The sequence below is a fragment of the Zosterops lateralis genome (assembly GCF_965231275.1).
Source record: "Zosterops lateralis genome assembly, chromosome: 1".
Taxonomy (NCBI): domain Eukaryota; kingdom Metazoa; phylum Chordata; class Aves; order Passeriformes; family Zosteropidae; genus Zosterops; species Zosterops lateralis.
The window spans coordinates 42,418,145-42,444,472 of NC_139762.1; the positions used below are offsets into that span (position 1 = coordinate 42,418,145).

Genomic DNA, 26,328 nt, shown 5'->3' on the forward strand with positions numbered 1-26,328 from the left:
GAGTTACTCCAGTTGCTGGCAGCAGTAACTCCCAGTCACAGGACCTCATTCTGCTTCTCCTGATACTAATTTCCAAATTGCCATGGACTTCAATGGAAGCAGAATGCAATTATCTAAATTTCCTGCTCAAGCCTCTACTTCAGGTGGCAGTTTGCAAACAGCTTTCAGCTTTTACTACAGAAAGCCACATTCACAATCAATCAATAGCCTTTCTAGGGATCCATAAAAGCAGGCTAGACAGCATTGGAAGAACAGGAGAATATTAGCAGCTCAAACTATTTCTCTTCCTCAAACACAACCTTGATTAAATTTTCCAAGGTACAGAATACCACATGAGAAACTGGCTGAAGATTTGTAGCTAAAAGACAAAAAAGCTGCCCTTTTGACAAAATGGAAAGATCACATTCTCACTATTTCAGAGATATGGGAAACACATTTTGTGTCCCTGTCTAAATTGTTACTTGCAATGGAAGACAAGTTTATACAGAACAGTCCCTCTCATCTGACCACAAAAATCTATTTTGTCTCCCCCAGAAGGGGCAAATTTTCATTTGGAAGTTCATGATTTTTACTTAAAAGGCAGCTATTGGCTGTTCAAAGCCTGACCAGTTATTCTTTCTGCTAGAAATGACCAGTTTGAATTCATGCATATTCATTACAAAACAATATTGTACAGCAATTGCCACAAAAAAAAAAATCAATAAACCCCCCATTTATGAAGTAATTGGACATAATCTTAAATTTTTACATAATGATCTAATAATTTCAGGGGGTTTTCACAATACAGATTCTTATCTTGCTTAAATGATAGAATAGTGGTTTGAAGAATTGGATACGGACTCCACAAATAGGACTGGTCCCAAACCCTGCCTGAAGCTATTTGGACACATTACTACATCTCTTTTGGGCAACATGCTTCTTTTTCCCTTTATAACCCTTCAGAACAGTGAAGTCTTTATGTGTTCATACATTAGTGAGGGTTGGTCTCTTCTCTCATATAACAAGCAATGGGACAAGAGGAAATGACCCCAAGTTTTACCAGAGGAGGTTTGGATGGGATATTTGGAAAATTTCTCCACTGAAAGGGTTGTCAGGCACTAGAGGAGTCTGCCCAGGGAAGTGGTTGAATCACTATCCCTGAGTATATTTAAAAGCCATGTAGATGGTTTAGTGATGGACTTGGCAGTGCTGGGTTAATGGTTGGATTCAATGACCTAAAAGGTCTTTTCCAATCTAAATGATTCCATGATTCTGCGATTCTATCTACTGCAATTGGCCAACCCATGACACCCTGGTACAAGTGGGCAGAGCGTCCACAAGGTATGATATATGTACTTTATAACTTCTGTGTTAAGTGGGTCTCACAAACACCTGCCACAATATGCCTGCTGCATTTCCCAGTGTGGCTGCAGAAGATAAGCTTGATTTTAATTATACCAGTCAGTATCAAGTAAGAACACTAGCTGACATTTTAATATCCATCACTGGATGCAATACAAATGAACAAAACACTTTCCTTGGTTGGCTGTAATCACAAAACTAGCTAAATACTATAAATATTTGGAAGTAATAGTGCTTTCATCATATTTTAACACCGAGAAAGTATATTCTCCACTGTTAAATATCTTTTCTTGCCTTTTGCTGCAACATCAGTTGCTGGCTTTAAAACAGGCTTTTCCCCTCTTGGTGATAATTAAAAACAAACTCAGACCATTTGTCAGCTGTCACAGCAACCAGGACAATCGAAACACCAAATATTTGCACACCCAATCACAGCTTTGTTCCTGTAGCCAAGGCTCTCTATAAAACCCAAACATGTTTTTCTTTTGTCTAGAATTTGTTCTGGGCCCACATCCCTAAACCACTAATAAATTACTGCCTTACACTATTGCACCAGTGTTCCCCTTGTGCCACACCACGCAACAAAAGCAGAAATAAGTCCATTTGTCAAAATAGCAGTAACCACTTCCACGTTCTTTGGGCAACTAACATATCAAAGAAGAACAGATGCTGCTGTATTTTTTTGTCTCAGTACCAACATTCTCTGTGTACCTTCGACTCAAGGCTGCACAATATGTCCACACTACCATATATTGCACATCATCTTCCCATCCACTGCTTTTTGCCAGAGGATATGTTATGAATCCCAGAAATCTCTGAAAAATACCTGAAAATGGTGGGCTGGCTTCAGAGTTTCATTGTCTTCAATGACTTCTTTAGGCTGGTCATTTATGCAAGAGAAAATAGCCCTCAGACAAAGGCTTTCACACTAATGGTATCGGCCTCTGAAAAGGAGGAGCCAGGAAAAACAGCTCCCAGAACTGAATCAGCAGTTGAACAAGTTTGCGTCTATTTTTACTTACAGCTAAAAAGTACATTGGTGAGCAACATGGTTTTCCAGGTGCACAGTCCCATGTCTGTTTCTGTCGGAGCACATGTGGTTTTTCAAAACAATTCACATGGAACTCTTATTACTTTTCTGTCATTTCTGTGTTGCTTTACTAAGATCTTATTAACAAGCCATGTAGAAAGTGCAGGCATTAGGAAAACTCCAGAGGCTAGCACACAACACTATGATTTCAGTGTTCTGATCAGTGTTCAAAAGAGTTGAGCACTATTGGTTTTATAATAGTAATTATTTTAATATCTTTCACAGCATACACAGGGCTCTTCCATACACCATTTTATTAAGTTCCCATTTCCTAGTTGAAAGACTAGGATTTCCAGTCTTTCAACCCTGCTAAAGCTCCCCTTCTCCATCCAGGATGAAAGGATAGTATGTCATCTTGAAAGCAAGAGTAACAAAAAAATCTTATCCTTCTTGGTTTTCATGCACAGGGCTGAGATTTCATTCTACTCCATTGAGGGAATAAAGAAATCACAGTGCAATGTGAATGTCTGGGGCTGGGAGGAGCATTTACCACAGGAGATGGTTGCATTATGTGGTGACACAATTTCAAAAACTCAATAGGCTTCTAGTGTAGAAAAAGGAATGTCACTTCAGAAACTCAGAATTATTCCCCACTGTTAAGATCTTATTTGCTATTTGCACAAGTCAGCTTCTGGTGTAAGATATCAACACCTTCTCTATTTGCATTACAGTAAGAACTACAGAGCAACACATATTTTTTTAACCAGATTGAAAGAAAAATGGGTATTTCAACAAAACTAGGTAACTTCCACAGCTCGTTTTTTTCTCCTTAAAGTCATCATACTGGCTGTCTCAGCAGCTGCATACAATTCCTTGGGGAGCATGAGGGGATGGTATCTACCATGACCCAAAATGCTAAGACAAAAGCAAGGCAGTTGTCTAATTTGATCACCCAATTTAACAAAGTAAATTATCCCATTTGCCCCTCCACACAGTGAAATACAAGACCAATAATGGTCAGTTATTAAAATGGTTTTTCTACCTGAGACCCCTTTTTTTAAAGTCTGATATAGCAATGAAACAAAGGCCATTGAGCCTTAGCAAAGTCAATACAACATTTTTCCTGTGTACATCTTACCCCCAGAGAATATCCATTCCAGTTCAGCCTTGCTCCTCTCCTCATTCCCAGTGAGCTGTTTTATCTTTTTTTTTTTTTTTTTAATCCCCAACCTAAATCCAACATATGTTACAAACCTCTGTGATTAATGCACGGACAACCAGGAAACTGAAAGAACAAAGCAGGATCTCTAGGGTGTCAAAATGTGCAATTCTATTGCAGTCTGAAAGGGTGAAAAATGAAAGGAAAATAATGATTTGCACCTAGGAGTATTTGCAAACTAAAGAGCCAAAATATAGGTAATGATGATTAATAACAGTCTGAGGTAAGTAGAACTAGACTGCAGTCAATCCCTAGATAATTTAAGGTCAGTTGAAGGGGGAGCAACAGACTGGGCACAAAATTTAGAATCCATTTTGCAAGGATTCGTAACCTCAAAGGAATACACAAAATAAAAAATCTGCTAACCTCGGGCTTAAACCATTAGAGACACAGATATGGCTCAATATTCAGAGGCACAGATGAAATTTTCTAATCCTGTACACCAAATTGCTCTGAGGACCTTATTCTTTCACCAGTCTGACCAGATATTCCCTACAGACCATGGTTAACGCCACAATTTTCCTTAGTGCCACATCTACCTATAAATCACACACAATCAGAAAGAAAATAAAAGCAGTGTAAAGTACTTGCATGTTTTTGTAAGGGTTCTGCACCAGCATAGCTATTTTTACAGAGAAGGAGAGAGAGCAAGAACGATGTTTTGAGCTTTGAAAGCAATTATGATCTGCTATACAAAACTCATCTATTAAAAAAATCTGATAGATTTAACTTCCTTTATTGAAAAAGTTCTGTAGAATTCAATAACTACGAATATTCTTCCTACAAAAATTTATAAATTTTCTGATTGTTCAGTGTGTCTGGAAAAGTTTCTCTAGATTAATCAACATTCACCTACAGAACTCTACCATTGAAGTCACAGGGAGTTATATGTTTCATTCATCTGTGGTAGAGTGAGACTAGCCAATGTTTCCTTACAAATACTATCTGTTAAATTATCTATTATTAAATTATCTACTAAATGGAAGGAAGGTCTAAATATCTGCTCAATATCAATCTCAAGGATTTGCTACTGCTTTTAGAGGAATACTTCTCAGATATAATACATTTTTTTAGACTTGTAGATATTTCTGACCATATTGACCCCTTTGGAGAGTAACAAGAAATCCTTCCCTTGTAGGCATGAAAAAGAAATATATTCTATCTCATTCCTCTTGAAACTCTTATGGCTAGAAAGGAATCTGTGCTTAAATATCTGAGGCACAAAATGAAATCCAAGTCCTAGAAAGAACTTTGTGTCTCAATACACACGAATGAGCAGGATTTCCTCCCACTCATCCCCAAATGCATTTTCGACACCACTCACAACATCACACAAATATAAAGACTGCTTAATTGCACAGATAATGCAAGCGATACACTTTTTTTCTGTGGCATTAATAGTAATTGATTTTTTCTGAATATTTCTGAAATTTCTTATCAAGCAACAGCAAGGAAGGGAAGTTTTATGTGAAGGGAGAACAATTTAGGCCCCAGACATTTTTTCCTCTTGGAAATACAATACAATATTTACCTTCAGTTCCTGAAAGAAGTGTTAGATGCAGCAGGAGAGGAGTGCTGTTCCCCTCTCCTTCTACTGAAGTTGGTGATAGGAAAACAGAAGAGTGCTAACGTAATAAGCAGATACTAATTTAAGTGGACACAAGCTTAAGATTTATTGACCTGAGAGCAAGAGGTCAATATGTATTTAGAGAACAATAAATCTTTATACTTCATTCTAACAGATGTTAATCCAATGTATTATTAAATCCATCCCATTAAAGCTAATTATACTGTGTGTCCTCATGAGCCTTGTTGCCAATAGTCATTAGTATTGCCTGGGTCATAATTACTATGCTTTGATAATTAAATCATGTAATATTCAATAAAATTAAATATATGGGGATAGAAATACTTGTTTTTCTCTATCATGACTCTATTGTTGTGCATTTCATCAGGTTCTTCTTCATGCTGCTATAGACCTCTCTTACATTATTCTGCGAGGACCAGCACAGCTGAGGAATCAAAAGCTCTGTTTAAACCACACCAGTTTTTAAACTTTTTCATTTTCCTTAAAAACTTGAATCTCTTAAAGCTACTTGTCACGCTCTAGGCAGACAAGGAGAGACACAAAACAGTAAGCAGCTGCTGCTAGGGAAAAAAAAAAAAAAAAAAAAAAAAAAAAAAAAAAAAAAAAAAAAAAAAAAAAAAAAAACAACCCGAGAAAAAGAAAAAGAGAAAAAGAGCCTTACTCCTAAGTATAAGTGAAAAAGTCCTTCTATTTTGGAGTTTTACAGTGCTTTCCATCCTCACATTTCAATGTACTTCTTAGATAAGAAGAAATACTATTATCTCCACCTTAATCTCTGAAAGGAACTGAGTCACACAGAAAGGAAATAATGACTGAGATCTTAATCACAACCCTATGCCAAAGCTAGACAGCACTCAGGTACATTAGAGAGCAGGACAGAGTATTTTCAGTGCAAGTTGGCCTTGCAAATACTCTTGCAGAACACACACAGACTCATTCCATTTGGGTCAAAGAGGTTTCCTTCCTGGAGGAACCTTAGCTGAACAGCAGCAGCAGGACACAATGCAGAGTGTCCCCCTTGCAGTGCAGCTGCCAGCTCCTCCAGTGGGTAGCTCTCCACAGTGCACAACCAGGGCTGCTGACTGCTGTGAGCGTCACTCTTAGTGAAGGCTTAGTGAGGGATCACAGAAAATCAAATCCTGGTCACTCCATATTCTTTACAGCACACTCATCATGAACACAGACTACCATTTCTCAAGTTCCAGCTCTGTATATTGACTTAGACTGCTTCAGGACCCGTGCTGTTTACAGATTGTAGTTGGTTATTTTTGTAAGACCTTCTCACATAAAGGGAGCAACAGCTTGAGAGGAAGTGTTAGGTACATTGAACTGTACAACATGTTACCCAGAGACACAGCCTTCAGCACTGAGGATAAAATGTGGAAGTAGGATTCCATTCCCATCATTTTGGCAGTCTAAAGGTTAGACATTTAGCTTATTCTAGCTATCTAGGCTTTGCCTTTAGTTAAGAGAGAAAAAGAGGCACTGCTAGAGAGTGATTAATCTCACCCTAGAAGAAGACAGGCCTTAAGAAAGACAGGCTCAGTTTGAAAAATCTTCTCTCCTTCTACATGGGCTTCAGCGGAAGACCTCTACCTAAGTTTTAGTTGGCAAACACAAGGTAAGATGAAGTCCATGCAGACAGTTTATCTTAAATCAAAGCTGTCTAAAACCCGTGTTCCTCTGCTGTTTTTAACTGGTGGATTGACCCAAAAGCTGCACTGGACGAAATACAGAGAGAGGATATCCAAAGCACAAGAAGATTCAAAGGGAACCAAGTGTGGAAAATGTATTATGTGATGCTAAATGAAGAACCAAAGGGGTGGACAGAGAGAAGTCAGGACGATGAGGGAAGGTGAGGAAAACCCCATGCAGCCTTACAGGCTTAGGGCAGAGTGGCTGAAAAAATAGCTGTGGGAAAGGATGTGGGGCTGCTGGTTGACATCCAGCTGAACATGAGCCAGTGTGTGCCCAGGTGGCCAAGAAGGCCAATGGCATCCTGGTCTGCATCAAAAATAGTGTGACCAGCAGGACCAGGGCAGTGATTGTCCCCTATGCTCAGCAGGGGTGAAGGCACATGTCAAGTCCTGTGTCCTGTTTTGGGCCCCTCACTACAAAAAAAGACATTGAGGTGCTGGAGAGAGCCCAGAGAAGGGCAACAGAGCTGGGGAAGGGTCTGGAAAGTAAGTCTGATGAGGAGCTGTAAGTAGCTGGGGTTGTTTAGTGCAAAGAAAAGGAGGCTCAGAGAGCACCTTCTCACCCTCCATAAGTACCTGAAAGGAGGCTGTAGCCACATGAGGGGCAGCCTCTTCTCCCAGGCAACCACTGACAACACAAAAGGAAATGGCCTCAAGCTGCACAACGGGAGGTTCAGGTTGGACTTTAGGGGGAATTACTTTAGAGAAAGGGTTATTAAACATTGGAATGGATTGCCCAGGGAGGTGGTGGGAGTCACCATCTCTGGAGGTGTTCAAGGAACAGACATTCAGTTCCATGGTCTAGTTGACAAGGTGGTGGTCAGTGCAAGATTGGACTAAATCTTAGAGGTCTTTTCCAACCCAGGTGATTTTGTGCATTAAAATACAGGGAAAATAAGATCAACAGGGCAGATAAAAACAGATGGTCAGCACCCTTACCTATCTCAATCCTGCACTTAATCACTGCAGACTATCCTATGTTCTTATTAAAACTGACTTCTTTCTTCTGTGTGGGTGTGTGAACATTAATAAACTCCAAGATGGACAAGCCAGATAGCAGGATGGGAGGTCTGAATACTGCAACCAAGGGGTCAGCAACTGGATAGACTCAATTTCCAAAACCAGCTACTAGAGAAACAGGAGTGTGCATATATTTCAAGGCCTTAGTCCTTACCAGCTGAAGAGAATATGATTGTTTGTAGTTTCCATGTTTGTATGACATGATTTTAGATGTGTTCATGGGGATGCCAGTAAAGACACTGCTTTCTGTGCTGATCTCTGTAGGCAGCTGTGTGTGTATATCATGTATTTTGTGTGTGTGTGCATGCACACACATGTGCACATGTGCACCTCTTGGAATTTGTGTACTCACTGGACTTTAGGACAGGGAATCACAGTGGTCTCACACTTATTGGGCTGGAAAAGGAGGAATGTTGCGGGATCCTAAGGCCAGCCACCTTCTGACATTGTATTGAATTGCTGCTGCTCTGAATTCTTTTCTGTGGCTGATAACCCAACCCAAAGCATTCTATGATTCTGTGGTTTTCACTGAAACGGTAGGGATCCGTGCTTTGAATAATTTTCTATGTCTAAGAAATCATTTGCATTTTATCCCAGGAGCATCCCATTGGACCCACAAAACTACACAGTATCATTAGAAAACTCTGGGGTGGAGCTTCATCTGGCATGAACTTGAAATGGAACTTCAGACTAGGATTAAATCCACATATGTTTTTACCTCATTATTTATTGTATGTTAAATTCCCTAAGATCAAAACCTTAAACTGCACAGAATGAGGCAATATGAGGTTTTCATTTCTGATGCTGTTTGAGCAAGAGCCATCTTTAACCAAGAACAGTTGTGAGCATACGTGCAAACACCATCCTAAGGGTGTGCCTCAACTCTCTTGACGCTATTTCCCTTCTATGTTTGGAGCCAGTTTTTATAAATTTAGCACATACAAATTCCTTTGGTGCACTGCTGCCAAGCTGGCAGTTTATACATGCAAAGATCAATTTTTCCTGTAAGCACGGATTATTTGCATGCATATGTTACATATATGTATACATGCAGCTGTGAAGGGCCAATTTAGAATGAAAGTCAGGGTTCAGTGGACACCTCCAAAAAACACAAACACAAAAAACAAGCCAAAGGAAAAGCTCCATCTTGTACCTGGCATAGCTCTGCAACAGGCTACAGAGCAAATGACTCTCAGATCTAGCCTGGCTATAGGCTACTGCCCTCCTACAAGCTTCAAACTGTTGCTATTTTACTTAACTCAGATGATTCTCATTATAACTGGGATGAGTGCTGAGTTAAAAAGTCAGCGTATGAATCATTTCATCAACTCAGTTGTCTGGAATTTTGCTTTTCCATGCATTTCCTCGTTGCTACACGGATCACCAGTGTAAAACACGTTGTAGCTGCATCAAATTTCCTTTTGCTCTTTTAACCCTACAATTGCCTGTGAGCAGATACATATTTGCTGCTATTCAGCTCCCTAACCACTGATGATCTGTGCCTTCACTCTCCTGCCTCACAGAAGTCACAAAGAGTTAAAATATTTACACTGATGTTAAATCCAAGGGGATCTCTTTATCCAGGTTCTGGGATAAAGCCTCTGCACTGAGTGCCCATGTTCTGCTCAGGAAAAAAAAAAAAAAAAAAAAAAAAAAAAAAAAAAAAAAAAAAAAAAAAATACAACCCAGATGTTCAGTTTAAGCCTAATTTAAGCTATGCCATTGCTCCATGCACCATCAGATCTCATCCATCTTTCCATACATGGAGGTGGCTCCAGAGCACTGCATCTTTTTCCATAGCCATCACCCATGGCACCTCCTCCCACACTGGAGCAGAATGAGGGCTGTTTCCACCAGCTTTTAACCTTGCCAGAGGAAGGATGTATGTATGTGAGTGGCTTTGAGCACTAGTCACAAGAGAGGCTTCTGCTTCTTTACAGATTTACACAGAGAACAAAAAAGGAGTTTTCCCTGCTATTAACATTTACTGTTCATGTGACACACTCCTTCTTTTAGCTGTTCATTTGAACTATATTTATTTGTCTATAATAGCTATAGTACAGTCCAGTGTGTTTTACATCACCATTTTACAGTCTTGTGTTTTGCACATTTCCCTCTTGTTCTCTAAACACTGCACCATTGATATTCTCTACTACAGTCACTCTGCGGAGTACTGTAATAGATATCCCCTTGTCCCAGATCTGTCTAGGTCCACCTATCAGCCTCCATTCCTGAATAATATACCTTTCCTTTTTCAGTAAAAGAATATTTTTGACTGATTCTCTACAGTGGAATGCATTTTTTTCCAGTTACAGAATCCAAAACACATCTCACAATCTTTCCCCTTGAAGCCAGTAGTAATCTGAAAGTACAGGACTAGAGCAGGTTTTATAATTTCAGGGTGGGTAGTACAGAAATGGTTTTTCCTTGGTTTGTTTTTAATCTTATAAAAAACTGTAATCACGTTTTCAGAGTAATGCCCCCCTGCCTTTTTCATTACTGCCTTGTGTTACTGGTAATCAATCTGTACATTCAGAGACTTAAGTTTCAGTCTACAGCAATTATTTAGAGAACCAGTACATTTGAATTCCTGTATTGTGAAAACAAGACCAGCCCCGGCTTGAAGTTATGGAATATTTGATGAATGTTTTAAAATCAGAGAGAGAGAACTTCCTACACTTTTATCCAACAACTGATTAAAAAAAATCAGTTAGAACAGGAGATATGAATTTAGCAGCACCTCTACCTTAATCTCTAAGATTACTCAACTAAATAGATTAATCATTAATGGACAGTGAGAAAAGTTTAAAAGCTTCGCAAGAAGGACTGTCAGTCTTGTGCTTTCATTTTCCAATGCCAGCTGTGATTTTGGGAAGAAGAGAGAAGACAACTTGGGCTGCTTTTGATCACCATCTAGTGCATGAATTAAAGAACTGCACAGGTTTAAGGACTGGCTTAGCGATTTAAAGTTAAGCAGCAGCAGGATTAACAATTCTTTTCATCATTTATAGAAGACCTCAAATGGGCTTAGTGAACTTGAAAAAGCAGGAATTTCAAGATGTCCCTAGCTGCCTGCTGAAAGTCAGATGCTTCATGAAATATACTGTTTTCTAGTAGTCTTGACTATGATGGTCTAGGGATATAAAGAAAGCAAGACCTGCATAGTGAAATGGTGTCTCTTTCAGTCCAACTTACTTAGTGAGATGTAGCAACATGATTTCAAGCAAGGAGTCCTTCCACAAAGCCTCTTCCATGTGTTTAAATGCTACATTCATTTCGTTGTTTTCTGATTTTTTGACAAGTCAATAACAGTATTTGCAAAATTCTTCACTTAGGAAAACTAATTGTGTGCGTTTTCTTAATTAAAGCCCACATTCTGATTGTGCTTCAACATTTATCCACGCAATGGGGACTTCAAGGCTGGTAAATCAGTAGGAAAACTGGACAGAGGAAGACTATCAGTACCACTGGGGATACAAGCCTCTAGCTGCTTTAGGTGTTGACCATTGCAGATGACTCAGGACAATGTGGATTACAATTTTCAACAGTACTGGAAAACCAAGGCCAGTTCTTGGATAACAGACTTGCTTTACAGAAATCATACTGTGGCTCCACCCACAGAAACTCAGTATCATCACCCTCAGGAACTTACTTAAAAAGACCAAAACAAATCAGAAAACATGTCTTTACTAAAACAGGCTTATACCTTCAATATTAAATATTAATACTGTGAATTTCCATCAAAGATTAGCAGGAGTTTCAGGAGACACTGGGAAGAAAACTTTGCCTGACAGCAGAACAGCCTTCTTTTTAAGGGAAAAAATGCTTCCTTCCTCCCATTTTCTTAAGAGGCCAGGTGAAAGAGCAGTCAAAGATGCCTCAACACCATGACTTACCAGTAGCCTATAGTCACTGTTATGCAATATCTACCTATGCTAATAACCTCATGCAGCAACAAGCCAGAAATAATGCCTATAGTGATCCCTTCACATCTGAAATTCAGACCATCATCTGAACTCTCAGGGAAAAAAAAAAAAAAAAAAAAAAAAAAAAAAAAAAAAAAAAAAAAAAAAAAAAAAAAAAAAAAAAAAACACCCACCACCACAACTAACTCCTTAAATATTACTGTGTTCAGACTCCACATAGGACACTCAAATGCCTAGGAAAAACTGTAAAATCTTTAAAAGTTTCATATTTTATTAGACACTGATCTCTCAATGATAATTGCTCAATTCATCTTATTCAAGGTAACTTGCACATCAGCATATAACTTTAAACAAAGGATTGAAAGGAAAAAAATAAAAATAAAAGAAAAGAAAGAAAAAGCTAGTGCTGCCAGGAAAGTAGGAGATAATTCATGCTTGCTAGTTTGTTCTTTAACAGCTCATGCCTTCAAAATAGAGCTTGCAGTATTACCGAGGAAATTATGTTGATTTAAGAAGTGGAAGAAATTTCTTGCCCTCCTCCCCCCCGAACGCAGTTTTTTTCCCGTGACTGCACCAAGGAGACATTAACGGGGTGAGCGCTAATTAGCGGCTCCAAGGCATTGCTGTCGTTCTGGTGCCCCCCGATGGTCACCCGGCCCTACTGCTGCCTGCGGCTGCAAATCCTCCTGGAAAGCCGTGCTCCAGAGGTGAGCCCCGGCTGCACGCGTAGTTCTTCAGCCGGCTGGACCCGAGCGCTGGGCCCTGACACAGCTAGGGACACGGCAGAATTCCTATCCTTGGGATCCAGAGCAGGGCATCCAGCCAGGTCCTGACCACCATCCCTGACCTCTTCCAGCAGAGCGCTTTGGCAGCTTCAGCAGTGAGTCCTCCAGTCAACACAACTGCCCCACAGCTGTTGTTGATTGTGAAAAACAACCTGATTCACAAGCACAAATGCTAAACAGAATAATTTGTGTTGACCTTTCAAGGTCATCTGGTCCAACAACCCTTAACAAGCAGGGAAACTTTCAACTACATCAAGGTTGTTCAAAAACTCATCCAGCCTGCCCCTAAATCTTTCCAGGGATGGGATATCTGTAGGAATCTACATCATATTAATCAAACTGAGGCATCATGCAAGCAGTCAAGACACCCAGCACTGGATACCCAGCACTGGCCTTGTCTTACCTTCCTTCCCAGCAGTCACCACATCCCACTACCACACATTGACCCCTCGTGTCCACAGACTCTAATTCATACAACAATCAGTTTTGCACACCCTGTCCTAACTCACCAGCAGGGTGGTGCAGACCCAGTATGATACATCTTCATTTCCAACCATATTGTGGCCCAAAGAAATTACTCATTGGTCTATAAATCAACACTTCCCCCTGTGAACTCATCACAACCTGACTGTACTCAGTGAAGCCTAAAGAAAAGGATGGTCACAATCACAAAGACTGTTTTAAAATAATTAATTTCCAAAAAACTTCAGGTGGAAAAGATAGATGAAGGCTTAAAGCTCTTTAAGAAGAGATTAGATGACCTAAAGCTGCAATCTTTCAATCAAGAAAGAAGACAGCTTTATCTAAAAGCCCATCCTGATTTATTGGCAAAGGGAAGATAGCAAAGCAATATTTAACAAGTTGAAAGAGGGAAGCAGATCAGATAGCAATCAATACAAATGTGACATGAAGAAAATTTATCCGAAGGAAAAGAAAACCTTGATTGACAGGACTAAAGAAGAAAGAAGCAGTTTAGTATGTACATTAGAGATGACTGAAGCCCTATCCATGGTTAAATCATTAAAAATGCAGGCAAGGCAGAAATGTTCAATAAGCTTTCTTTTTCTGCTGGGAGGGATTCCTACCACAAATCTGATGAGCTTTCCAAGCCATCGGCAGCCATCGGGATGTTAAAGATCTACTGAAGAGAAATTGTTTGGTCTATAGGCCTGGATGGCTAAGATTAAAAACAACTCACTGAGGCTATGGATAATTTTTGAGGATGTTGTGAAAATTCCAGAAAACAAGAACTAGTGTTAGAAGTTGTAAAGACAGACCTAGTGAAATAAGGTTGCTTAAGCTTAACGTGAACCTAAAGTAAAAAAAGGAAAGCTCATGCTAGATTTAATTTATGAGTTAAAGGGTAAGGATACATAGAAATTCCAAAATTTATAGAAAAAGATTCAAAATGCAGTTTTTTGTTTTCAGTTAAATTTATATCTTTGCCAAGCACTATTTTTTTGGGTCAGCCCACCTTCATTATTTTGCTGATATTCCAAGTTTTCTTGATGATTTATTTGCACTTAGAGCATTAATAGGAAAGCCTTACACAAGCCATTTAAATGAAAAATAGCAGGAACAATTCACACAGGAACAGCACAAAAAATTAGGACCACACAACAGGAATGCAGTAGAACTAAGCAAGATTTGAATAACTAGCATATCTCCCCACGCAGGAGAAACAGAGCATCAATCAAACACTGCTGCTAGTGAGGCTCCACAGAGACCAGGATTAACCTTGATGCTGATCCTCACTGTTGGCTTTCTGAAAGTCAATAAATGACAGCTGATACAATTTGCAAGTGAGAGACACACAGGGAGAAAAATGAGGAAGACAAGCCATTGCACAGACCTGAACTGCTCAAACTCACTCAAAAGGTAAGTTATGCATGCAGAGACAAAACCAGAGACAGCTCAAAATGGATAACTACCCTAAAAACAGTGACTCTAAAAAGACTGTAGCAGTCAACAACAATACAAAATTCATATGAGCTTCCAGGTCACACATCAGAAGCCAAAAATCCTTCCTGGCAAGTAACTGACTTCTCTGCAATTGTTTTCGCTCTATACCCAGGCCAAAATCAGCTTTTAAAAGTTCTGTCAAGAGGCAGACTACAAAGTTTTGTAATTAGGTCATTTATGTGAATACTTTAAAACAGTCAAGACTGCTTTTAAACAAAGATTCCCACATCATAGGACCACTGGTTTATCTGGTATGTCAGTTTGTTTTCCTTAGGCCAATGGGAAAAATAACCCAAACCACCCAAGATGTCCTTTATTTTGTTCTCAAATTAGTAATTTATACACACGAGAAAACTTTTCATTTCAGCATTCATCTCATATATATATATGTGTGTGTGTGTGTCTGTGTGTATGTATGTATGTATGTATATATTACAGAGCCTCCCAAAGAAATACAGAAGAAAAACTGTAATATGATCCATGAATTTATAAGCAAGTGCACAGGCATTAGGGAGACAATTTTATCTCCACATACAGTAGGGGAACACAGGTGCTGATAAACACAGGTGCTGGCAAGCAATACGTAGTTCAGATGTTTGTTAGGCTTCTTTAGAATAATGAAAAATGGGAAGGATGATGATGACAGCCACAGAAATAACTCAATGTCTAATGAAGACCTAAAGATATGAATCTATTTCGTTTATAAATAGAAGAATGAGAGGTGATTTGATGATAACTTACGAGCAAAAGGGGAAAACACATTAGAGAAGGCTATTTTAGTGTGGATAAGCATTTCTTCACCACCATTTTGTACAGGAAGGCTAATTAGCTATTGAAAGGAGGTGCCAAAGAAAGCATTTTACCATTCCTTGATGTATTCCAGTCAAGAATAGATGCCTTTCTAGAATATGTGCATATACAAAAGTCAATGTATACGCATCCAGAGAAGAGTCCCTAAAATACAGAACTGTCCAAGTAGACAAATACAGTACCCTAAAACAACCTCTAAACAGTTATTTGATTGAATAGTTGTGAAGTAGGTTTGAATTATGATTGTAATTCTTTTTTAGAGTGCTGCATTTGTCCAATTGCCACATCCTTTGAAACTCCACTGACATGAGAGTTCCCCACTTATGCCTGATATACCAAATACTGTGAAATATTTCCCCAGATAGCCTAAGCCAGTGTTGAAATTGTCACCTGTGTTTCAGACCACAGTGGAAATTTACCTTTCCTCTGAGGCAAAATAAAGACTTATTCTGTTCAGCAGCTGCTCTTTTTTGGCTAGTAAACCAGAAAAAATATCCTATTTTCCATCAAACACATAGTAACTCATGTTGTAGCAGTCCATTAATTAAGGGTGAAACTCAAAGATTTTATTTTCCTTCTGTCCAACTCACTACAAAATGACCAAAAAAATCACTATGCTATTAATCTCATGATCACTATTATTGCACTATGGTCAATTCATTGCTGTGATTTATTAAACATGTCAAACCCAACAGAATGCTGGAAGACACTTGTTTCATTCACAAACCATAGCAACTACCAGCTGGCAGGGCTTGTACCCCCACCAATACCACCAGAAAGACTTGTAACCAGAAGCAACTTTATTGAATAATGTAGGAATGGTTCATTTAAAAAACCACCACCAACAGACCACACTGCTACTCACTGTTCATTCACCCACCTGCAACTTCTAATATTCAGGTACCTTTATATCTAAAGCACTCAGAGAAGGTCCTGTTACTACATCCTTGCAAAGGGAAAGGCAGAACTAAAGAAGGTGCCATGAAATGGTGCCTTCTGTTCCACATTGCAGTTTAAGTAGTGCAAAAGCAAGACAAATCATGCATTAACAATTAAACAACTGCTAAGAATGATTTTTTGTTTGGCCATGCTCCTTACTTGCACTCTCAGTGAAATTCATCCTATGCACGGGAGCAAGGGGAGGGATAGGTATTGCTGTTATCCTACATGTACCCTTCAGCATTGAAGTAACAATTATTAGTGAGGTTAATGAATATATATAACCATCATAAAGGAATATATATAGCCATCATGTGTCAAGCCAGTGGCCCTGGTGGGCAGTTCCCTAGTGTAACCTAAAATGTTCACTGCAAATGCTCACCAAAAATCACCTCAGTCATCGACCCCTCCAGTTCAAACTCCCACTGTAAAACAGATCTGAGCTGCATACCAAAATCCTCCCTGCAGCTGCAGGAAGGCAGCTCTAGGAGCAGCTTTAAGGCACAAGGTGAAACATTGCAGTGAGAACATGATGGTCCTTGAGGAGCACCATTAGACACTGTGAGAGGGGACTGACCTGTCTGCCTTGCTGCCCCAACCCTGAGGGCTCCAGATCAGCCAGCACAGCCTGCACCAGCCCAGTTCTGCCACAGTCACACAATGCAGCCCTGGCACACCATCCTGTAATACTTGGTCAAGAAAAGTTCAAGGGTCTCAATCTTGCCAGGATTCCTGCAGTTTCCTTCCAAGCCTTTTTCTCTGTCAGGGTGCTGCAAAAGTCAACCTTCCTTCTACCACATTTAAATAGGAAAAGAATTTATCCCTTGTGCAAACTACAGAGCAGCAAGTCAAAAAAACCCTTCTGTTACTGCTGTTTTTCTGAGACAAAACTATACATCCTTCCCATACCCACATAGTACCACCTGTGCAGCTTCAGGCTTGCAAATTATTACTTTCCCATCACCAGGAGACCAGTTAGGATCCTTCAGAGAGCCCCTGCGGCTTCTCATATGAAAGGAGTAAATTCAGAGCTGGTAGACAGATGGATCAGCTTCACAGACCCAGAGAACATGTTCAGTGTTCCTGAGGGACCATTCTGCAGACACCCAGGACAGAGATGAGATAGCCATGAGTCAAGTGTACTGGAGATACTCTGAAATGCTGATGTCTCTCAAGGACTGTTTTTCTCATTTGCAGAAAATTAGAAGGTGGAAAGGGCAGAAAGGGGAGTTTATTGTTCCCTTGAATGTCAGATAAAACAATTTAAGTCGGTATATTAAAATATGATTACAACTTGTTATAAAAAAAATAGATTATAGGGCTTTTATTCAGGTAAAAACTTAGCACAGAATGAAGCTTGTAAGGACCTCAGCACTCAGACATTCTCAGAATGCTTCAATTATTGAGTTCCCCTGTGATATATACTGGGTTTCATTTTGATCCACAGGCTATTAAACATGATCTATGATACTTTCAGAAAAGCACTAGTTTGGAGTTCAACCTGTAACTCGAACTTTCTTTTCTTCTATTATTATTTATTAATGTGCATACGGCACATATATGTTCCAACTCCAAAATGAAGCAAAGGAAGCGTAATTAGTCCCATTTAAACAGAGGAAAATACATGCTGATTGGGCAAATAAGTGCTATGTAGTCAGGAATCTGAATGCAATTTTTCATTGTCAGGGTGACCAAACACCTGCCCAGGGAGGTTATGGAGGGTCTCATTCTTGGAGATATTCAAAAGTCACCTGGACATTGTCCTGGATGACCAAGTCTAGGTGTCCCTACTTAAGCAGGGAGCTCAAAGACCTGTAATGCTCCTTTCAAACATCAACTGTTCTGTGCTTCCTTTTACAAGGTTTTTTACAATGGAGTTACTTGAGTAACACTATATGTTATTACCTTTCAATAATAGGTTTTTTAATATAATCTTATATAATTTTATATCATTTACCCAGGGGTAAATACAGACCTATATTCATGTGTATGCATAGTAACACATATATTTATGTTGAAATACTGCATATGGACAGTTCTAAAGACTGTCACAGTGTTGCATTAAAAAATATGTGTTTTTTTTCATTTCTATAGCAGTAATGAACAAAAATGCAATACTGTTTTGTGGGGCAACATGACTCCAAGTAAGAAGTACTTATTTTTGTTATGCCATTGGAAAATGATGAAAGGTAAAAAACAAGGATGACATTGAAGTGCTCTTAATGAAAACAAATAAACAAACAAAGAGAGAGAGAGGATAAACTTTTACATTCATTACAAATTCCCTTTTGTTTTCTGTACTCAGAAAATAGTTTAATATTTGCTTTTAAAAAATGTCATAGTTGACATATGTTTCAGATTAGATTTTTCAATTCTGCCCAAACACAGAGAAAACAATTTTCTGAGCCATGTTGCCAACTGCCTGCTTAATTTCTGTGAATTGCACCACTTTTACATAGTCCCTCCAAACATTCACCTTTCTGGAAAAGAAATGGGGTTGTTTTACTTTCGTGGTCTTTCTACACTTTAAGAGATACTTAACAGCGGGTGCAAAGCATCTGCTGCTCTGGGTAACAGGTTGTATCTATTTGAAAGCCAAACAAATTAAAAAGTACTGTCTTTGTTCACACAGAAATAGCAAAGAGCTCTTATGCAGTGCTTAAGTGCCCTTTAGTCAATTGAGTCAGTGCAATAAAGCAGAGAATGCAGTTCCACTGAATCCCTACCACTTCTGTCGACCTATCAGTTACAAAATAAGAGAAGCTTCCTTCTTTTCATTACATGTGAAGCTTTTAACAATGCAAATATTTAAAAACAGGTTATTTTCTGTATCTGAACTGAAAGCTAGAATGGCCCTCAGTTCTAAGGTTGTAGCATGCAAAAATTTTAAGATACTGGACAAGTGGAACCTATGCTTTCCCTGTAAGAAAGGATACACATACACAAAATATATACCACCACCATAGGTGATTTGCTTTGGTCCTGAAAGAACAGTCATGTCAACTGTTTGTTTTTAACCTGAAGTACCATACTTAGCCTGTGGTCCTATGGCTCCTAGTACCGGAGCCAGGTAAGGTATCATCACAGAGCATTGCATACCATGATGGAAACACACCTTGCAATCATCTCCCTGGAAGGATTGGTCCTTTACTTTGAATCTGTGAGTCTCTTGTGATTTTATTTCCTAACAGTATTTCTCTCCACTTTGTCTATCACCCCCAGCTTCATTTCATGCCATTATGTGTATTACCACATGGAGAAATTATCAGACCCTCCATTATCCTTAAAAGGATTTCAAGCAAGAAACGACTAGTGTGAAACCTACTTCATCTCTGGAGATCTGAGCAATCTTGCTCTGCAGGTGGCTTGGGGAAGATGAAATCCTTGTTCAGCTTGAATGCAACATATGGAGCTGCAGCAGACTCCTTCCCTCCAGCTTTGATCGTTTCAGTAGGCTGAACACCAGGGATCAATAGACCACAGTCCCCAGTGTGCCTTGAACATGCACAGCTCAATGTTAAGTCTCTGACAAAAGTTGCCCTGCACTCTCATCTAGTAAACTATTCAACATCAAAATCATTGGGGTTTCTTCTCTTTTTTTTTTTTTTTTTTTTTTTTTTTTTTTTTTTTTTTTTCTTCTGTCAAGAATTCAGGTGTAGTTTTAGCAGCTGTGCAGCAGTGCTTTTAAAATAGTATTGTTTTGCTGCCAGATGTATTATTTAGCAGTGTTGATTGTTGCCTATTTGCATCAATTGAGACAGGTACCACTGATCTAGCATACCTAAAGATTTCTGCATGAATGAGACTGCCTTTAACTGGAGCCCAACTGATACTACACACCCCTGAAAAGTCAGTATGGAATAAAAGGCAAAGTAGAAAGCTAGAACAGAAGTATCTACAACTGTCATGTCATGAATTACTACAGTGTCACTTAGGACTCTTATAGAAAGCATGGGCTGGAATTTTTCACACCCTTGCCTTGTCTTATTACAAGTAGTAATGCTGTAGTTTCAATACAGTCATACAAATATATGTCTGTTCTAGCCCCATACACACACCTGATATGCCAGACAGCCCATGAAAGAGCAAGTGTGAGATCAGGTCACTCTCAGACACCATTATATGTGGCTGAAATTTACAATCATTGGTACAGTTTCGCCCATGTAAAATATACACTGAAGTGCCCCTAACACCTGGGCTGAGTGCTCAGGTGAAATGGACACTGTCAAGTGCATTGATTCCTACTTCTCCTGCTGAAGACTTTACTAGCCAATTCAGGCCCTTAGACTAACACTACTACTTCAGTAAGAATATGTAATCATGCAAGAATAAACATAAAAGAGAATAAAAACATAAATTCCAGCTATAAGCAGATACAAAAGAAACCAAAATATTCTACTTTGAATTAAGAATTGGGTATTCTTATAACCCAATTCTATGGAGGATACATTTAAAACAAAGTAATGTTAAATACCTTGTTTAATTAACAACTACAGTCACTTTTGTACTGATGAGTTATATAAAACTGCAGAAAAAGACACATTAAAAGGGAAAGTGTGCAAATCCCTCATTAACGAGGTACTGAAACACTGCTATAATTTTTCTCTGCTATTATATTATACTGTACTGTTTCTTCTCATTTATTAAAGCTTAGACCTTTCTTCTTAACAATAACAGTCATTTATATGCAGCCAAACTACAAAAATTTTATTCATCTGCTGGGGTCTATTATGCAGTATTAGTTGCAAAGTAAGAGATATTGTTACTTTAAAAGACTAATGCTTATTCTATTATTAAACTTCTGAGCACCACCTGCTGCTAAGGAATAGTCACACTACAACGGAAGTCCTGATCATTATCATGTTACTACTCATTTTGTGGCTTCAGTGCTTGTTGTGCCTCTCTCCCCTAAGGTCCTTGTCTGTAGCCACCACAGGGCCTCCTGATCTCAACTCTCCTGGAATGCTGCATTTCTGCCCCTCTTGAGCACAATACTGAGAATGCAGCTAGGCTCATTCAGTTGGGAGGAGATGTTGCAGCTCTTCTCTCCAGAAGCCTGTGAAACAGAAATCTAAAACAGCACACAGCATGCTGAGGATTTAGTGTCAGGGGGTTTTTTACCTGTATTTATAAATAATGCAGCCAATCAAGAATCAAGGCACCTCTTAGGTTCCCCTTCTGATTAATGGAAGTCTTTCCCAAGGGTGCTTCTGACCGCAGGTTGCCTCAGGCATGATCTGGAAGCTAGCTCCCTTTCTTGTTCTCCATATTAAAGATGGCAGAAAACCAGCCAATTCCTCAATTAGCATCCTTAGGTAACTGCCTTAAGTTTTATAGGGTGGATCTGAAGCTTCTGTTGACCTTGATTTCCCTGACAAATCAAATTACTTCAAACAGCCCCTTCACAGGTCCCATCTGATATGCTGAAATGACAATCCACCTGCCTCTGGAAGGTCTAAAAGAAAGATTGCCAAAGCAATCTCTTCCACCTGTAAATTTTTGTTTCTTGAAATCTTCAACAGATTTGAAGGGTGCTTTAAGAGAAAGCAAAGATATTGAGGGATGGCACTACTGAAGTCTAGACAGACAACATCCACAGCCTTTCCTTCATCACCTAGCTGGTCACTTTGTCATGGAAGCCAGTGATTTGGCCACTCTAACTCATGTATATTTCTGTGCAAATCTTACCATTTGTTTTCCTGTCATTTGCTGTGGCCCTCCACTGAAACTCATGTCAAACTGAGCTAGAGGCAGTAGGCTACTTGCTATCATAGAAATTACTCATGTAAGGAAAGTTCACAGAAGCCTGTCTCTGTCATTGCTCTTCAAACACACACATTGAAGTATCATTTAATTGTTCCCTTGTTCGAGTGTAAGAAAAACTCAGAGTGTGGTACACAGGGATGCCAGAAAATCAAATAACATTTTGCACACAAATCCCAAGTAGAAATACACTTGTAGTGACATATTTGGGATCTTTCTTACACATAAACCTAATTTCACTGCATTTAATACTGTGGTTATGACTTATGTAGTTTTTCTCTTGTTCTTCCAAAATGCAGAGGAAAAACTTTGTTAATATAACCAATTGGAGGTCTTGTTTTTCCTTCCCATTCAAGTCTTGTACCATAATCAATAGGCTTTTTGAATACATAAATATTGCTGAATATGGTCCTTGATTAGTTTTTTTTATTTATACAGCAAAGACCACAATATTCAGAGGTTGCCAAGGCAACACCTCTTCATCCTCCTTATATTTATGCTTTGATATGAAATCTCTCATTACACAAATGTATCACTACACCATTCAGCATGACAGGCTATTTTACAAATATGCCTTCAGATAACAGATGTATTCTTCTCATAAATAGGAGAAAAAGGCTGGAATAAGTTTATCTTTTACTGAGGTGAAGAGAGGAGGGCCAAAATAGCATTCCAAGCTATACAGGCTTTAGTAGGACAATACTACTTTAATATGACTTTGCATCCTGAGCTTTCTATCACAGCCAATAAATTTTGTATTATTTGGCCAAAAATCCTCCAAAGAAAACAAAACAAAACCAAAAAACACCAACTGCACCACACAAGTAGAGTCTGAGACTGAGATGCTAGAATTTTGAGTTACTGAAAGTAACAACTGTTTATAAAACCTTTACTGAACCACTGGAAATCTAAAACTCCAGCATATGTTTTTTAGAACTACAAAGCAGGCAAAATTTAGTAAATCACAAAAGACTTACTAGGAACCAGCTGCTGCTTTTTGAACCTAGATTTTGAGATCTAAAATGGTACTTAGAAATAAACCACTAGCCTTCTTTACTGAGCAATATTCATTAGATGGTACTCTACCTACAGTTACGCTCCAGGATCCTTTGGCAAAGCCAGGCTCCTGCTGGAGGAGGGATCTGTTAAAGACAATTACTTCTGTGTCATCTTTAGTCTGCAAGACTAAAGTCTGAGTTTCAGCAGACTACAAACTAATCCAGAATGAGCAATACATGGCTGACTGGCTGGGTTAGCAGCAGCATGGCAATAGGATAGCTCCAAATGTAACCCTCCAAACCCCTCCCTCTGCCACAGTATCCTCTGTGCTGCCAGGAGGATTTCCAGAGATGCTATCACTACCAATCAGCTAATTTTACATCATCTGCAGGCATTTCAGTATAAGCTGAGAAAGTTGACTTTTCTAAAGAGAAGATTGTTACAAGAAAGAATATGCATAGTTATTTGTAGGTGAAAATGATGGAGAAAATATGAAAACTGAAATTATATATGCTTATGTGGTTTTACTTCTCTCACTCTCATTTCTGGCTTGTAATTTCCAGTTCAGCTTTTCTCACCGTGACCCTGTGTCATAGCGACCATTCTCAGCAGTAAGCAAAATAAATCCTACAGTGTGTCACCAAAGGAAAAGGAGCGAAATTCCCACTGGGGGGCGCATACAGCACTAGCAAAGCCTTTGCTCCTTCATCCCGACTATTATCTCAGTTCCAGGTCAGAGACGGCAGCCCCCAGTCTGCAATGACAAAATAACACCACGTACAGATACTTCTAGTTGGATCTACCAGCACCTCCTCAATTACCACAGAGGGCCCGTTTGCATGGTTACTACAAGAAGAAATCTCTCCCCACTGGTGAAGAATGGCACTGGAATACACCTTGCACGGCCGGATCATTTATGGGCTACACTGTCTGCTATTGCATCAATGCACTGCTCAGTGGTCAGGGCATGGACTATCTTGGACCATCTCACTGCATCCAAAGCCTTGCTGCACTGTTTATAGGACTAGTTTCACTACACAGCCAACTCCTGCTGTAATCCCGAAAGATCAAAGTGGTGTCAGACTGTGGATGTGCACAGAATTCCCAATTTCACGCACAACAGAGGAATGTACCATTCATGCTGTTCTTTACTTCCCTTATAATTGTGTTGTTTTCTCACTCCCTAAATTGTTCAAGTGATGAATCAAATAACCAGTTAGTGTTCCAAATCCTTCTGGCTTCTATCACCTTTCTCTTCTGAATCTAGGAGAATCTGAAGAGTGCAAATTTCACATCTGAAGTTGAAGGCTCCAGAATTTAAAACAAACAGCCTACCCAAAAAAAAAAAAAAAAAAAAAAAAAAAAAAAAAAAAAAAAAAAAAGTAAGCTTCTGAGAGACACATTCTATGTAGGCCAACAAGAAGGCTGACATCAGAATCAGGTATCACGCTACCATCCACTCAGTCCTGACACATTTCCATATAAAGTGGGCCATGGAAACTGGAGAAGAGCCAGTACAGCAGAAAACCTCCAGGGTTATTTTGCATAGGACTATGCAAATTCTTCACAAAGCTGAGGAATTTAGATCTGAACAATTTGCTTATCAATTTTCACCAGCAGTAAAATTCATATAACTAGCCTTAGAAGACAGTATATTGTTCTGAACAATATTGCTGAACAAGTATATTATTCTGAACAATATTGCTGATTTTATTCAACTAGAATAAAATCAATTACTTGCCGTAGGGATTTTTAAGACATATGTTTCCTTAATTATTGTCAGTTCTGCAGGTCAACAAAAAGGAAGATTGATTTCTGGATAAACAGAATAACTGTGATGTTAAAAAGTGGTGTGAAAAGAGAAATTGTGAATGAAAGCATTTTAATGTTCATTTTAGTGATATTATGGGAATATTCAGGAACTGCTTGCAATCAAGAAGCTGTCACAGCCCCATCTGTTCACAATGGCACCATGTAACAATCTCTCCAGCCTCAGTGCTCTTATCATTTACACCTTGCTGATCAGGATGCATTCCTTCTTGACCAGCAATATATTTGTATTGATTAATGTAATATAATGACCATGCTGGTTGCATCAGCAATGGTAAAACAAATTGACCTTAGCTGAAAAAGTCAAGTCGGTCTTATTTTTTCTGACCCAGTGCTGTCATCTCATCTGCTCACTGATACATGTTGTGCCCCAAACTGGCCCTCAGCATCCAAAAAGCAGGGTTGCCAAGACCTATCCCTGTTGAGAATCTGGGAGGTGAAATAACACGTTTTCACTGTGAAACAGGCTCACTTCTGTAGTGTCAAACTACTTCCCAGCAGTGTCTAAAATAACGCAACTAACAATCATCATTTTTTGTTTCCTCTAGGAGAGAAGTTTGTACCATTTCCTAGGGAGCTTTGGTCTGTTTTGTGCTAGATTTTTTTTTCATACTTTTGTGGGGAAAAAATGAAATAGTTTATGTCTTAGGATTCGGGATTTCTTAGTTTATCATCAGAGGAGATATAAGAATCAAGAAAATGTCACCTTGCCCATGAAAAGAGCAGTTGAGATCTGCAGCAGTGGTCAGTTCTTGGAAGAAAATTGCATGCAAGTTTCTTTCCCTCCAAGTTCTTTTCCAAAAACACTGGCTAGAAAACCTGTATTTCCAGCATCAATCTACCTACATTGGTACATAAAATAAAGGCAGCTACCTATTCCTTCCTGACTGGAAGCACCACAGAGTCACAGAGCAAAGAACCAGTAAGTTACACTCCATAAGCCACTCAAATATATGTGCTCAAAGCCATTTGTTGTGCTTCATCCCTTCCCTTCTTGGTCCCATCTGTAGCCACATAAATCAAACAGTGACAGTTGCAGGATTGTTCCTTCTATGCCTTCCAGTTGCTCCTTCCCAAAATCTCACTCCTCCATGAGTAGATGAGCTGTTACACAGCTCTATACACACACACACACACACAAATATATTATATATACACATATTCATACATGAGCCTTCCACTCTTAGGAGAGGACGGGAAGCCCAAAACGAAAGGAACATGACTTTGTGAAAGCATGGTAAATGTCAAGCCTTTGCATCCATACTGTGGCTATCCATAGATCTGTACTACAAAAGTGTACTTTCCGAAATAATACAGGTGGGGTTAAGGAAGGTCTTTCTCCTAAAGATACAGCCTCCAGAAAAAATTGAAAGCAGTTCCTGTAAAAGCTGCTGAAATGAACATAGATGTTACAGGAAG

The 26,328-nt window shown here is 39.1% G+C and overlaps 1 protein-coding gene across 2 annotated transcripts in view; it reads right to left on the reverse strand.

Moving 5' to 3' along the window:
• GADL1 (glutamate decarboxylase like 1) overlaps window positions 1-26,328 on the reverse strand; it is a 113,701-nt gene that overhangs the window by 6,282 nt on the left and 81,091 nt on the right. The window lies entirely within an intron of this gene.